General features: G+C 43.0%; 1 long non-coding RNA gene across 1 annotated transcript in view; it reads right to left on the bottom strand.

The window, feature by feature from the left end:
• Positions 1–372: 372 nt before the first annotated feature.
• LOC143828611 (uncharacterized) overlaps positions 373–14,940 on the bottom strand; it is a 38,251-nt gene continuing 23,683 nt past the window's right edge. Inside the window, exons 3-4 of the long non-coding RNA XR_013227763.1 lie at positions 6,215–6,312; positions 373–702 (exon numbers count right to left, since the gene is read on the bottom strand). This is a non-coding gene — a long non-coding RNA (uncharacterized LOC143828611). The remainder of the gene's footprint in view (positions 703–6,214; positions 6,313–14,940) is intronic.

Here is a 14,940-nt window from a genome sequence, read left to right as displayed (position 1 = left end):
CATCTTGCAGGCTCTATGGAACTGTGATAGGGAGCTCATTGCACCAGGTCGTGGCCAGGTCCAAAGTGGCCCTGGCCGTGGTGAAGGACAGGCGAACTTCCTTAGGGATGGGGACTTCCAGCAGATTAGCACCCATGGAGCGAAGAGCCCTTTGGGGGGCATAAGGAGACAAGCAGTCCCTCAAATACTGCTAAGAGTGCAGAATTCCAGTGTTATAATTCAAGTAAAATATATGAACAAGAGGCATATTGTGAACTAAGATAATAAAGACTTGTCCTTGCAGGTTTAAACCAATAAAAGACAAAGGACAGGAATAGCACATTTTATATTTTGGACACTTGCAACAAAAAGTGGCAATGCGGAGGGGGGGAATCCCTTTTTCTCTGTTGACTAGAATTTTATTCTCGTTTTTTGACAAACCAGATCAGAAAACAATGCTCTTGGAGACACAGAGGGGGGAAAAACACTGCGCTCTGGAAAGTTAATAATACATTAGACATGGATGTCTAGCCTCATCCGGCATCAGGCTTTCCCGGTTGCCTGATAAACCCTCTGTTCTGAGCCTGCTTTGACTTGAGGGAGCACTTCCTTTGAGACTGCCCGCCTTTCCCCATTGTGAGCGACTCCTCCTTTTAACTTGAGACACATTCGCTTTCCTTTGGTCTCGACTCTCCTGGACTGGTGGAGCCTTTCTTGCAAATCCTGAAAGAGTTACCAGAAGGGATTTATTGCCGACTTGGTCCAGCTTCATACCTGCAGACTGATGGGGGGGAGGGGAGAAGAACTTCAAGGAGCTGAGATCTGCAAAGTGGAAGACTTGAAATAATAGGATTCTGGTGAGAGAACATTGTCTTAGCTTCAGTGGACCTTTAACCTCTGTCTACAGTTCATTTTTGATTGATCGTATGCTGGCAACTGCCTGTGTGTAATTCCTTCTGTCTTTTTTTTTTTTAACTTGCTCATGGCCTAATACATATTGCATTGGTAGATGTCCTGAATTTAATTTACTGATCCTTTTCAAATAAGGAGGAACAAAATGTTCCTTATTTTCACTTGTATGGTTATCTCTCTATTTATCTCCTGTTTTCATCTGCTGCTTTGTGTTGATTCTCTTGTAGATTTGTTTTCTTTGCATATATACATTGTCCAGTTCTTTATATGGTATTGGTATGTCATAAATATGTATAATTCATAGGGATACCGGACTCTAGGTGGGAAAAACAGGAAAACTGACTGAGGCTTTGGTTTGTCTTATTTAAATTGTAATATATAAATCTGAAATCTATAAATTGTAAATGGTGATCTTTTTATTTTAAAGTTATAGTATGCGCACGTCATATATTTAATCTTGCCATCAGCTTATTTGTATGATTTTGTTGTCACCTAGCAGCCCTAGCCACTGAGGAAAGATCCTTGAAAATGAAATAAATCCGGAGGATGTTCTGGCTGGATTCTAAAGAAGAGAAAAGGGTTTTGAGAGATTTTTAAATGTGATTTGGTAGCCTCTTATACAGGCGTTTTCTGTTTTTCTTGCTAATTGCTCTTCTGTGGTGTTTCTTTGTATTTAACCTACAGAGGGACCTGAGGATCCCCCCAAACTACAGCTCATTTCCAGACTACAGAGATCAGTTCCCCTAAAGCAGGGGTAGTAAAATTGTGGCCCTCCAGATGTCCATGGACTACAATTTCCATGAGCTCCTGCCAGTGAATGCTGGCAGGGGCTCATGGTAATTGTAGTCCATGGACATCTGGAGGGCCGCAGTTTGTCTACCCCTGCCCTAGAGAAAGTAGAAGCTTTGGAGAGTGGAGTCTGTGGCACTGTACCCTATGAGGTCCCTGTCCTTCCCCAACTCCAAATCTCCAGGAGCCTCTCAATCTGCATCTGGTAGCTAGTGACCAGGGGGACCTGCAAATAGTGGTCACCAATCTTGTTGAGTCTTTGGGCATTTTTAGAATTCTGAGAAATTATGGTGGCCTATCCCATGAAATGGCTGATCCAACTTCCCATGGCAATCACAAAATGGCTGCCAGGGGTCAGAGGGACAATCACAATACTTTGGAGATTCCAAGCCAACCATTCTCTGATGGGGGCAGCTGCTTCCAATTGGGTGTTCCTGGCAAATCTAAAGATGATGACAAAGCAGAAGAGTTGGCTTTTATACCCAGCTATAAGCTTACTCAAAGTGGTTTACAGCCACCTTTCCCTTCCTCTCCTCACAACAGGCACCTTGTGATGTAGGTGGGGATAAGAGAGGTCAAAGAGCATTGTGAGTGACCTAAGGTCACCTATATATTCTGGAGAACTTTTTACTCCAGTGAAGTGGAGGGAAGCCAGGATTGGTTGTTCGCTTTGAGAGAATGTTTTGGGGATGAAGTAAAGGGGCATCAATTAATATATCAGTAAGCATCTACGTGTTCCCTGCTGGGGACCACTAGTTTATTATAACATATAATGCTGATTGATATAATGCACCAAGAACATTGAAATAAGCACATATTTTGTGGGGAGGGGAGGAAATTGGGGTGAGGATATGGAATATGACTTATACATAAAATAATCATCAATATGATCAGTTAAAGGAGCTTTTTGAGTTGAAACCACGAGGATGAAAAATGAAACCAGAAGCATGAAGCGTTCACAGCCAGCTATTTCCAATATACTTCCTTTAAAATGGATTTTATTCTAATAGGGCCATCAATCTGCTACAGCCGTGGTTCAAGCAACTCTGTGATTTTTAACTACATAATTAGTAGGTTAAAATGTTATCAACATAAGTCAATGGCAGGGCAGGTGAACCATCTCTCTGTGAAATTTCACAGGCCTGGGCCTATTCCACACACATCCGATAATGTACTTTCAGTGTGCTTTTGCAGCTTGATTTCCCTGTGTAGAACAGGAAAAAACTACTCCTAAAGTGCATTGAAAGCGCATCGTCTAATGCTTATGGAATGGGCCATGTGCCTGAAACTCTTTTTCCTTTTCCAGAATTACTCCTTCATCTTTTCCCCCACCTTTGACTTCTTGGGTTGAATCTAGAGGGAACTGGAGACCAACATCTTCTCAAACTTTGCACTATATCTGAAGAATAATTTCACCAACCTCTCAAAAGAATACACAAGAGACAGACAAAACCTACCAAACACCAGGGCTGTTACCAAGAAGAGCTGCCTTCACAGCCACTTAAAAAATTTAACACATATGACAGACTGAAACATGTGAGTAGGGGAGCCCAAAGTGGGGGTTTTTTTTGGGGGGGGGGCTGGTAACCTTTTTTTCCATCTATGACATCATTAATTGCTAGAAAGATAAAGAAATCATGTGATCCATTCCTTCGCTTGATTAATGCATTTGTGTGTGTGGGGGGGGGAAATGAATGCGCATGCTGCTCTTGATTGAATATTCTAGAAATCTGTCCCATGTATAAGACAAGGTACATCAAGTATAGTTAGTTCACTCTTAGCTTAGGCCTTTTTCAGCCTAGCTGATTGCACAAGTGGCCAGTGTACCTCAAGGGGCCCTGGATCCTGAGAAAAGCTCCTAAAAAGCCCATGACCAAAGAAAGAAAGAAAGAAAGAAAGAAAGAAAGAAAGAAAGAAAGAAAGAAAGAAAGAAAGAAAGAAAGAAAGAAAGAAAGAAAGAAACAAACAAACAAACAAACAAACAAACAAACAAACAAACAAACAAACAAACAAACAAACAAACAAACAAACAATATTGAGAATGTCTGGTCTAAAACACTGGCCTGGATGAAAGAAACAGACTTGCCAGAAATACCACAGGCTCCTCCCCCACCTGTCTACCAATTACTAGGAATGTGCATTTGGTTTAGTAAATCCAAACAAATTCCATACAAATACCTTACCCTTAGATTCTCTAATCAAATGCAGATTTTCTAATCAAGTCCAAGATCACTACCCCTCAGCTTGTCTCTGTTTACCAATTGCTCCAGTGTACAGTTAATTATGATGTCTAGGAATCTCATTTCTAGGGCATGACTAGGGCATATGTTTACCCAGTCAATTTGAGGCTAGTTGAAGTCTCCCAGTACAATATCATTATCTGGTTTAGTCTCTTGGGAACGAACACAGTTCTGAGCATGCACATGATTAATGCTACCAACTGTTCAGCTACTAAAGCAACCCAAAACATATATGCATGATGTTTCCAAGGAGCATGTAAGCCAAGCAGGTTGTTAACTGTGAGCATGTGTCAACAGAAGTGACCCAGCCATTTGCCATGCTGAACGCTTCCATTTTGCAGATGTCAGACTTCTCAGAACAGTGCTTGAAATGCATGGCAAACCACTCATCTAGGTGACCATATGAAGTGCTCGAGGAGACAATGAGCACAGAAAAATTTCTGGATGCCTTCATTATTAACATTGGGTCGAATCCAACCAGCTGGAAATGAAAATTGGAAGAATGGGTCCGCTTTGATTTACAAAAAGGCTATGCTAGGGCTTACAGGATCTGCATATATAAAAAGACACACGACAAGGGTTGTAGTAAGGAGGGAAATTAGATGAAATTGAGTGGATGGTGGGGAGAAATGCCTGGAGCAAATGAAAGTTCAAATTTTATCTTTCTTTTTTTATGGCTTCTCCATTCTTGGTATGAAATCAGTAGAAATATTTCCTGTTTAAATATTTCCCTTCTATAATTTTCTTGTTTTTGGTCAGTTGCTTTTCAACGGCATGAAAGCAATGCACGAAACCTGGAAATCACCCAAAGAAAATGTAATAGCAGAAAATGGCCTTTCCCACCCATGTCCACGACTGACCCCTTTCCTGGCTCCTACTAAGCGTTTTTTTAGAAAGTAGGTTGGGACAGGTAAGGCTTCTAATTGGCTATTGGCCATCTGATTGGCTTTGGAGATTTTTAGAAAATTGCTTCAGCAAAGCAAAAGAATCTTTAGTGCGTTATGCATGGAAATAAGTTTATGCAAGGAAATAATGTTAAAAATCAAAAAGGCACAAGTGTATTAAAGTTTCTTTTATTCTTATTTACAATTTATTGGTATCCATTAATTTCCAAACATCAATGTTTAGAAATTAATGGATACTGAGAAGTTGAAAATTAGAAATATATTCATTAAATAAGCGAAAAAAATACTTTTGTGCCATTTTGATTATGATTTTTGACTTCAGGCCATTCCGCACCCGATTAAAGAAGTGGGAGTCTTACCATTTGTAAACGCCATATTTTGGTGTTTTGCACGACATCGTAAATGTCCAGCATTACATCTGCAAACCGGCTGCTACATCCTCCATTTTAAAGAGCTTGCAAGGAAATTCACAAAACTGGATTACCCTTGCCATATAGCGCAAGCAGAATGAGAGCAGCCAGCAAGACACTCGCACAAGACACACGCCTTACTAAAGTGGCTGAAATAGTGAGATTTCCAGCTCCAGTGCCTGCCCTTGAGCCCGCCTCTCTTAACCCAGAACAGGGCTTTCTTTAAAAAAAAACTGCCTGGAGCAACAAACAGACACACAGTCGCCAAGGCAGAGCACAAAATAGTTTGCCCATAAAGCATGCCTCTTCCCCATCAATTTTTTTTAAATCCCCCCCCCCATTTTTTTAAAGCTTCAAGACTCCAGATTGCAAGAGGGCTTGCAGTAAAAGTAGCCCTATGCTGCATATGTGTTTAAACGCAGAAGTCATTTTTATTTTTTTTTAATTAGCTCATAGTCCCTTTAAAAGAGGGAGAACGGTGATTGGCTGCCTGTCTTGATTGACAGGGGGAAGAGAAGAGTGTGTATAGCATGTTCCCCTCTTCCACCATTTCAAGCAGCCATGCTAAATGCCAGGAAGTGTGAAACGGCAGCAGAGAAGCCAGCAGGTATAGGAATTCCAGGAGGCACAGGTTATTTTAGTGTTACGCCATTGTGCTGAGCTTAAGCAGAGCTTAACTGGGGGGGGGGGGAGAACACAGATTCGCAGAGGAGAGAGACAACAGCCATGTGAACTGGTAGAGAATATCTGGGGTTTACAAAGTAGTCCATGTTAGGCCAGGAGTGGTTTGATTATTTGTGGGGCCCATAGCACCCAAGGAAGTTTAAGGATTTGCAGGGCTCTAGCAGAGTACAATTGCTGAGGGAACAGCCAGACTTCGGGTGGAGAGGCCCTCCACAGTGGAAAGAGGTGTCACTCCGAGTGTCATTAAACAGCAGGGGAAGAGAGGCTACGGCCCTGATCTATGGGAGGAACTCACCTTGTGGGGCCCGTGGATGCGTGGGGCACACAGCATGGCTACATGTGCTACTTAGATAAACCGGCCCTGTGATGTTGCAAGTATGTCCATGGTTCTATCTGCAAAAACATTGAAGTGTATGCAGAATTTGTCCAGCACAAAGATGAATATTTTTAAAACGATACTCCTGGCTCTAGCTGTTCTCAGAACCCAGTTGGATCTCTTTACTGCAACCTTTGCTACTTTTTCTTTCCCCTTGAAGATCCCTCAGTGAAACAGGGAGGTTCAGAGCAGTCGGGGACCTGCTGTTCTTCAACTTCTTCCTGTTTGCTCTCCAAATCAAGACTTCAAGCTTTGGGGCATGCACTCCGGCTTCCTACTTAATTAGGTGGCGAACAGTGTAATCATGAAAGGATAAAAGAAGTCAGGACACAATTAATTCAATCATTCAGGAATTATCTTTAGCCATAAGTGCCTGGCAATGCAAGGCAATTATCCACAAATGACTTAGTCACTGATAAGTATGATGGAGGGTGTTGAAGGATGTCTTTATCCTGCCCCCCCCCCTTCTCTGTCTTTGCTGGAGATGGTGTATTGAGAGGTGAGCGCTATAAGGCAAGCAAATATGTCAAATGTCTGATAATTCCACTTAATAACACAGGCTTATCAAAGGAAAGGGATGTGAGAGCAAATGCAACCTGGAGCTTGTAATTAATGTTCTCTTTTCCCAATAAAAATATAACTGGGTCACTTGAGGAAAGAGGCATTTGTATGTTTTGGTCTAACCCAGCCTTTCTCAACTTTTTTTTTACCCCTCAAGCATTCTTCAGGCTTCGAGAAACCCCCAACATGTCATGATCTTGCAGAATATGGTGGGGAATCATAGCTGTGGACACACCCAGCCAAGGCTCCTTCCTTTCCCACCCCTTTCAGACCCATTATCGGCCATGTTGGGAGGGGGGGCATGTCGACATGACCATAAAGGGTTATATCACCACATAAATATTTAACAAATTTTAAAAATATATTTAAAAATTAATTAACTCTCACCCATTCAGGAAACCCAGGGATTCCCAAAACTCCTGATTATGAAAGCTTGGTCTAATCAGTCCTAGTCTGGGAGCACTGAGAGACGACTGTATCCATGCTGCACACAATAATACTTCAGGGAAGCAGAATGCAGGAAGAGGGATCGTCATGCAGTTCTTTGACCAAAGCAATCTTAACCTCCTGGGCTTGGCCTCAGGACCCCTAGGGAAGTCAGGAGTGATTGTGAACCAGTCTTTCAACCTAATCTTGCCTCACAGGACTGTTGTAAGGATAAGACAGATGAGAGGAGAACAAGGCATGCTGCCCCCCAGGCTTCTTGAAGGAAGGGCAGGAGAAAAATGGGACAGAACAAGAATCAGATTGGGTTGGATTTTATCAGCTTTCTCATTCAACACTGCCAATTCTGATCTTCTCTGTAGTCCATATTGCCAACCTCCAGGTCATTTACAACTGATCTCCAGGTGGTAGAAAGTATGAAAACATGGTTCATTTGTACATTGGTAAGGGATTGAATTTTTGAAGGTGGCTTTTTTTCATCCCATCATTAAGGATGGAATACTGTCAAGCTGCTGTTGAATTTCCAATGTGCAGACTAGTTTCTTGAAAGTAATCTTTCTTGAAGAAAATAATGAACAGAGAACAAGATGTTTCATTGCTAGAACTAAAGATCAGGCTTACAAGCATAAATTTATGTTTCCCCTGCAACCCCTCTCCCCCATTCAAATTCTGGCATGCTAAGCATGGAGGATGGAGCAGAATTGTTCTCTCTTGCCCTAGAGGGACAGACCAGAATGAATGGTATGAAATTAATTCAAAAGAAATTCCATCTAAACATTTGGAAGAAGTTCCTGACAGTTAGAGCGCTTTCTCAGTGGAACAGGCTTCCTTGGGAGGTGGTGGGTTCTCCATCTTTGGAAATTTTTAAACAGAGGCTAGATAGCTATCTGATGGAGAGGCTGATTCTGTGAAGGCTCAAAGGGTGGCAGGTTACAGTGGATGAGCGATAGGGATGTGAGTGTCCTGCATAGTGCAGGGAGTTGGACTAGATGACCCATGAGGGCCCTTCCAACTCTATTATTCTATGATTCTATGATTGAAACAGCATACCAAGCACAAAGCTCTCCCCACATAAAGCACACACTGAGCTTAGACTCTACACAGCATCCCTACCCTATGCATTTTCAAGGTAAAAAAAAAATAAAAACAAGCTCCAGGAAGTAAAGAAACCCATGAGTCTCTGGTCTGTGAAAAATTACTGGAGCAGAAAAAACAGGGAACAGGTACAACAAATAGGCAGAGCTGATAATATGAGCATGGCACGACTCATGGCAAGACCATGGGAACAGGTTAATGGATAACACATGGACTAGGTCTTGACAAATACTTGGGAGTTTGGTGTTTTTTAAAATACTGGAGTTGACTGTGTTCAACAATGCTAGAGTAGAACTTTGAGAAGGCAAGGGACAACTATACCCTAGGCCAACAACACCACTTGATCTGAGAGTAGCTTTCCGACTGCCTCACCCCAAATGCTGATCCAAGGTGCGAAAAGATAAGTTCACATGCACATGTGCATCCCTCCATGACCATAATATTAAGTAATAACTTGCTTCACTGAACTGGCTGCCATATTTATCATACCCCATACAGGTTTCATATTCTGATACAGATTTTTCAGTAAAGGCCTTTCACCAAAGAATGATTAAGTTACATGGCATCAAAAGCTCATCTAAATATTCAGAGAAGAACAATCCAGAATGCTTTCCAGTGATACCAGTTTCCCAACCTTTTCTCCAGCAGAATGGTGTTTGTGGATAGGGCCATTTGAATATGTGGAAGCAAGGGACTCTAACTGAAAGGGAGATCCAGAGGAAGACTGTGCATACTATTTATTTTTGCATGTTGCTGTAGCTCTGAGGGCTCATCCCTGCTAATGAGGGAACACATCTGGAACATTTCCTTTCACCCACATATGGCACGGGATTAAAATACCTGTATCTTAATGAAAGGTCATTGTGGGGAATTTATTCAATCATTATTCATTATGTTTCTGTCTTGCCTTTCTTCTCTCATGGAAACCCAAATTCCCAGTCATTTCCCCATTCAGACCTGATGAATGGCATCCAAGTTGCTGTGCAATGTGCCTACAGATCATTCATTATATGGTGCTAGGGTTGCCAATCACCTGGTGGGAGCTAGTGATTGCCTGGAATTAACACCAGAGTAAAGAGTTCAATTTTCCAGGAAAAAAATAGCTGTTTTGGAGGGTAGAGGTTAGGTCACCCCAAGGAGATCCTTCCCATCTTCTGCTCTCAGGAATCACACAGAGCTGGAAGAGACCATGAAGGGCCATCCAGTACAGCCCCCCACCTCTCCCTAGACTCCACCCACAAAAACACTGGTAATTTCTCAATCCAGAGTTGACAACCCTAATGTATGCCTGTATGAAGCATCAGATACTTGTGTAATAGACCTGTAGCCATGAAAAACAAAAGCTGGATCCTAAGTACCACCTACTGAGTAAAATTTGCAGAGTGTGGTTCTCTTGCTACACCCTGGTGACCCTTCCAAAGGGTGGCTCAGGCAGGGTTCCGAGGTATTCTCAAGAACAGGAACAAAATGGTGTCTATAGTGGGATGGGTGATGTTGCCCTCCATGCTTCCAGATGCTGGCAGATGTTGCCCTCCATGCTTCCACCAACTGAAGTATTGATTTGATAATGCAAACTGCTCTTAAACTGCTCTTAAACTAGGGTTCCCAGGTTCCTCTTGGCAAGCAGGGGAGGGGAGACTTATGAGGTGGTAGTGGGCCCTCACTGGTGAGACACTGACTCCCCGACAATGCACTGACTTAACTTCCTGGGTGCATCTGAAGTGACCTCAGCACATTTCCAGCAACACTGGAGATGCTCCGGGATCAGGGCAAAACTCTATGGTTTAAACATAGCATTTTGCCCAAATGCCAGAGCATCCCTGGTGTCCTCCTGCAACATGCTGACATCACTTCCAGGCACACAGGAAATGCTGTCAGTGTATCAGGATCCTGCTGATGTCTTCACACCATTTCCCCAGCTGAGTAATCTCAGGGAGCAACAGTGGGGGGCGGGGAATCTCCCAGGACCGTTTTGGGCCTAGAAACCCTATGTTAAACCCTATGTTAAGCTTCAACACATTCTCAAAGGAAAGCCTCTCCCCCCCCCCCCATCCTGAGACTTCTGGATCATCACTGGTGGCAATCATTTCTGTGACCCACATCAACTGTGGGATAATTTGATGCCCTAAATTAATGTAAGGATGGGGGAACTAGGGAAAAGCAGCACTGCAGAGAAACAGCCCACTTAGGAAAAGACAGCCTTGCCCAACTGAACTCTAAACATGTCACCTTTCCTTTGAGTCTCTGCTCCTTCCGTTTAATGCTTCAGGCCCACGTGTATTGTTGCGGTTTCAGTTTTGCAATTTCTACCGTAAAGCAGCAATTTCCCCCCCATCTTTTATTTATTTTCAGTACATCTTATTCACAGTGGCTGATTAGCTTCCTGCTAGGGATTTTAGCCATCTGTGCTACATCGTTGCTGAGGGAGGGAAAACAATGAGAAGAAAACACACAAAACCACCGTCATTAACATGGAACAGCAATAAGGGATATGAATGTGTAAGCTCAGATTTTGCCTACAATTTATTATTAATAGAGGGAAGTACTTACCCAAAGCTGATTATGTATTTCAGTCCAGGGTGCCTCAGGGACTCCAGCTTAACACACACACTCACACAAGCCCCCAAGTTCCACTGGCAAATAGTTTCTTGCCGTGCTGGTAGCTGGTGGGTGGCTTGTAGCTTGGAACCATGGGTTGAAATGAACGAAGGAGGTCAGCGTTTCGAATAAATTCTCTGCTTGGTCCTTTATGAATTTACTGCGACTTCTTTATGACAATGGGTTTGGGTTTGAGTCATTGTTAGCACTTCATTTAGCACGTTCTCCAAAGAAACAAGAAGTTGGATGTTAGTAATTACAACACCCTGATTGGCCCTATTCCAACTTGGACAGCTAGACACGTCCCACCCCCTAGTCTGTTTCATAAATATATAGAGGAACAATAATGGATAAGGATAAGACCTGGTCTGTGTGAATTGAATAATACATTGTTGGGTTGAAATGAATAGTTTCTTGCCGTGCTGGTAGCCAATGGGTGGCTTGTAGCTTGGAACCATGGGTTGAAATGAACGAAGGGGTCAGCGTTTCGAATAAATTCTCAGCCTGGTCCTTTATGCATTTACTGGGACTTCTTTATGACAATGGGTTTGGGTTTGAGTCATTGTTAGCACTTCATTTAGCACGTTCTCCAAAGAAACAAGAAGTTGGATGTTTGTAATCACAACAGGGGAAGGATTCTGTGACTGATCCTAAGCATGTCTGTTGAAGAATCCTACGTAATTCTAGTCAGTGGGGTTTACCTCCAGGGGAGTATTCTCAGGGTGGCAGTATAAGCTCCTTGGCAAAGGGATCTTCTGCAGTCTCTTTTTGTCACTTGTGTGTTCCTGCCTTATTGTTGTTGTAATCTTCTTCTTTTCCGTGTGTTTCTTTGCTCCTTCTGGCAGTCAGTTTGATATTACATAGATATTTGTCCAGCGCATTTGATTGAGCTTTCTTATTTGATCGAGCCAACATGGTGTAGTGGTGAAGGGCAGCAGTCTCTAATACGGCAAGCTGGGTTTGATCCTGCACATCTCCTCATGCAGCCAGCTGGGCAAGCTTGGGCTAGTCTCTGTAAGAGCAATTCTCATAAAGCAGTTCTCTCTGAGCTCTCTCAGCCCTCCTACCTAACAAGCTGTTTGTTGTGGGAAGAGGAATGGAAGCCAATGGTAAGTTACTTTGAGACTCCTTTGGGTAGTGAGAAAATTGGGTATAAAACCTATCTCTCCTTCTACGTCTGAATTGTTCTGAGAAATGCCCAGTATATAAAAATTACAGCTTCCTTCTCAGCTGCTGTATGTCAGGAACGGGAGATGACAAGACCCTGTATCACACCCATACTGTATATTTTGGCTGAGCTGAAATATATGGGGGCATGCAGCAAAACAAACAAATACTATCCTTCACAGGGCCCTCCCCATTCAGGGATTTGGGTGAGGTGCAGTGGAAAACAAGAAAAGAAAGGGTCACTGATTCAAACTGAGGGCAGAAAAGATTGTCATTGCTCTACTTTGGCCACATAAGTCCAGCACCACATCTGGTCTCAATGATGAAAACACCCCTGCCATTGTTCAAAGGGAGGGGAATGCTTCATGACTCTTTGGGCTTCCTTAGTGTCAAGTCCCAGGCAAACCTCCAATAAGCAGACTCGTTTGTTGAGATGAAATCTCTTTATCGAAAAGGCACAACTGAAACTGATTTGCATTCCGTACCTCTATGGCCTGCAGCCCCTTCCCCCAGCATGAATTCTGGTGTGCAAATTACTTGCCAGGTACAGAAAACCTTCCCAGTTGCGTTCCCACACTAAAGGCCCACCTATGCAGTGCTGGACAGTACAACAGACTACTTCAACCACCCAAGGTCAGGGCAGAGAGAGGTCCCAAGTTCTCTGAGAATTTACTACACAGTCATTTGGGGCCAACAGAAGAGAATAAATTTATCACAAGACAGAACCAAAGGAACAGGCTAAGTCTTGCGAGTTAATAAAAGAACAGAAGAATACACTATTAGAAGAAGAAGAAGAAGAAGAAGAAGAAGAAGAAGAAGAAGAAGAAGAAGAAGAAGAAGAAGAAGAAGAAGTTGGTTCTTATATGCCGCTTTTCTCTACCCAAAGGAGGTTCAAAGCGGCTTACAATCGCCGTTCCTTTCCTCTCCCTACAACAGACACCCTGTGAGATGGGTGAGGCTGACAGAGCCCTGATATTATTGAAAAAGAAGAAGTTGTCCTTATATGCCAATTTTCTCTACCCGAAGGAGTCTCCAAGCGGTTTACATTCGCCTTCCCTTTCCTCTCCCCGCAACAGACACCCTGTGAGGTTGGTGAGGCTGAGAGAGCCCTGATATTCCTGCTCGGTCAGAACAGTTTTATCAGTGTCCTGGCGGGCCCAAGGTCACCCAGCTGGCTGCATGTGGGGGAGTGCAGAATTGAACCTGGCTTGCCAGATTAGAAGTCCGCACTCCACTACACCAAACTGGCAAGACATGACAAGAACTTATGAACATGATCTTGACTCTGAGATGGCCACATAACTGAATCTGGCTGGCTGGATGCCAAAATAGTGTTTCCTCGATGTAGTGGTTAAGAGCAGTGGACTTTAATCTGGAGCGCTGGGTTTGATTCCGCACTCCTCAGCTGGGTGACCTTGGGCCAGACACAGTCCTATTAAAGCTGTTCTCACAGATCAGTTCTATCAGAGCTCTCTCAGCCCCATCTACCTCACAGGGTGTCTGTTGCGGGGAGGGGAAGGGAAGGCGATTGTAAGCTGCTTTGAACCTCCTTCAGGTAGTGAAAATTGGGACATAAAAACTAACTCTTCATCATCATATTGTATGATCACTAGTCAGGTTACCTCAGGAATCTGTTGTAAAAGACTTTGAAACGGCAAAGAGACTGCAAATAATCTGAGGAGCAAAGTTTTATGAAACATTTTTGCACTCTCAGCCCCTTAGCCCCAAAGTTCATTGGCTGAAAAGCTGGTGCAGCCTGACCTGACCATAATCCCTTTACCTCAGGATCATTCTTCTGAGTCAACACAATTTCTTGACCACTCTCCATATTAAAATGACCCCTAAGTCTGTGTCATCTGCAAATTTCATTTACATGCCCCTTCTATTCCCCAGGCAACCAATGAGAATATAATAACAAACCAAAAAGATGCTGAGTCTCAGGATTCTACCTAAATTCCACATGAATTGCCAGGCATTTCTGTCAGGTTAAAGCAGAGGTTGGTGGAGATTTGCTTAGCCCTGATGTCAGTTCAAACACAGTGACTCTCGGTCTCCACTGTGTGAAACACTGACAGTACATAAAGATTCCTTCTGCCACAGAAATTGTGCTTCCAATGAATCTGCTACCTGACCATGGCAAAAAGCGTATGGTCTAGAAAAATTCCAATTTCAGATCATCAGGTTTTTTTCCCAATTGCCCTCCTACAACAAGCTGCAGCATAGGACTCTTTTGCCACTATTAGACAAACTTTCAGCCTGGACTGATAGCAAAAGTCCTGAAAAATGTTTGGTTGATGAAAATCCTTCCATCTCGAGATACGTTGCGAAGTTTCGTGCTTCGGTGTAGATCATTTGTAAAGGGCCAAATAAGGACTTGTTGGTTTTTAAAAATAAATTCTGGTTTTAGTTCTATTTCTTTATACCAAATATATTATACATTTTACTTGGATTCTGATAATAGTGTATCTATAAGTACTGATGCCGCTCTTTTGCATGTTGATCTTTCGTTAAAATGTTTTCTCTTTGCTCGATGACCGCAAATTCATGTGACTGATGGATTGAGCATCATCTTTCAGGTTCATATGCACTTCTGTACTAGAAGTAGGAGCCTGGTCCCTCTATGCCCAGACTGGGGAGAGTTTTGAGCCAGGTGACCTGAGTTCAAACCTCCCCTCGGGCATTAGTCTTGCTGCATGAACTTGGCTTGTCATTCTCATTTTCAGCTTTGACTACTTCACAGGATCACGATGCAGACAAAAGGAGCAGGAGAACTCTGGCTC

The sequence above is a fragment of the Paroedura picta genome, chromosome 2 (genome assembly GCF_049243985.1).
Source record: "Paroedura picta isolate Pp20150507F chromosome 2, Ppicta_v3.0, whole genome shotgun sequence".
Lineage (NCBI taxonomy): Eukaryota > Metazoa > Chordata > Lepidosauria > Squamata > Gekkonidae > Paroedura > Paroedura picta.
Note: the sequence above shows the minus strand (reverse complement) of the source record. Positions and strands in the feature narration are given on the sequence as shown.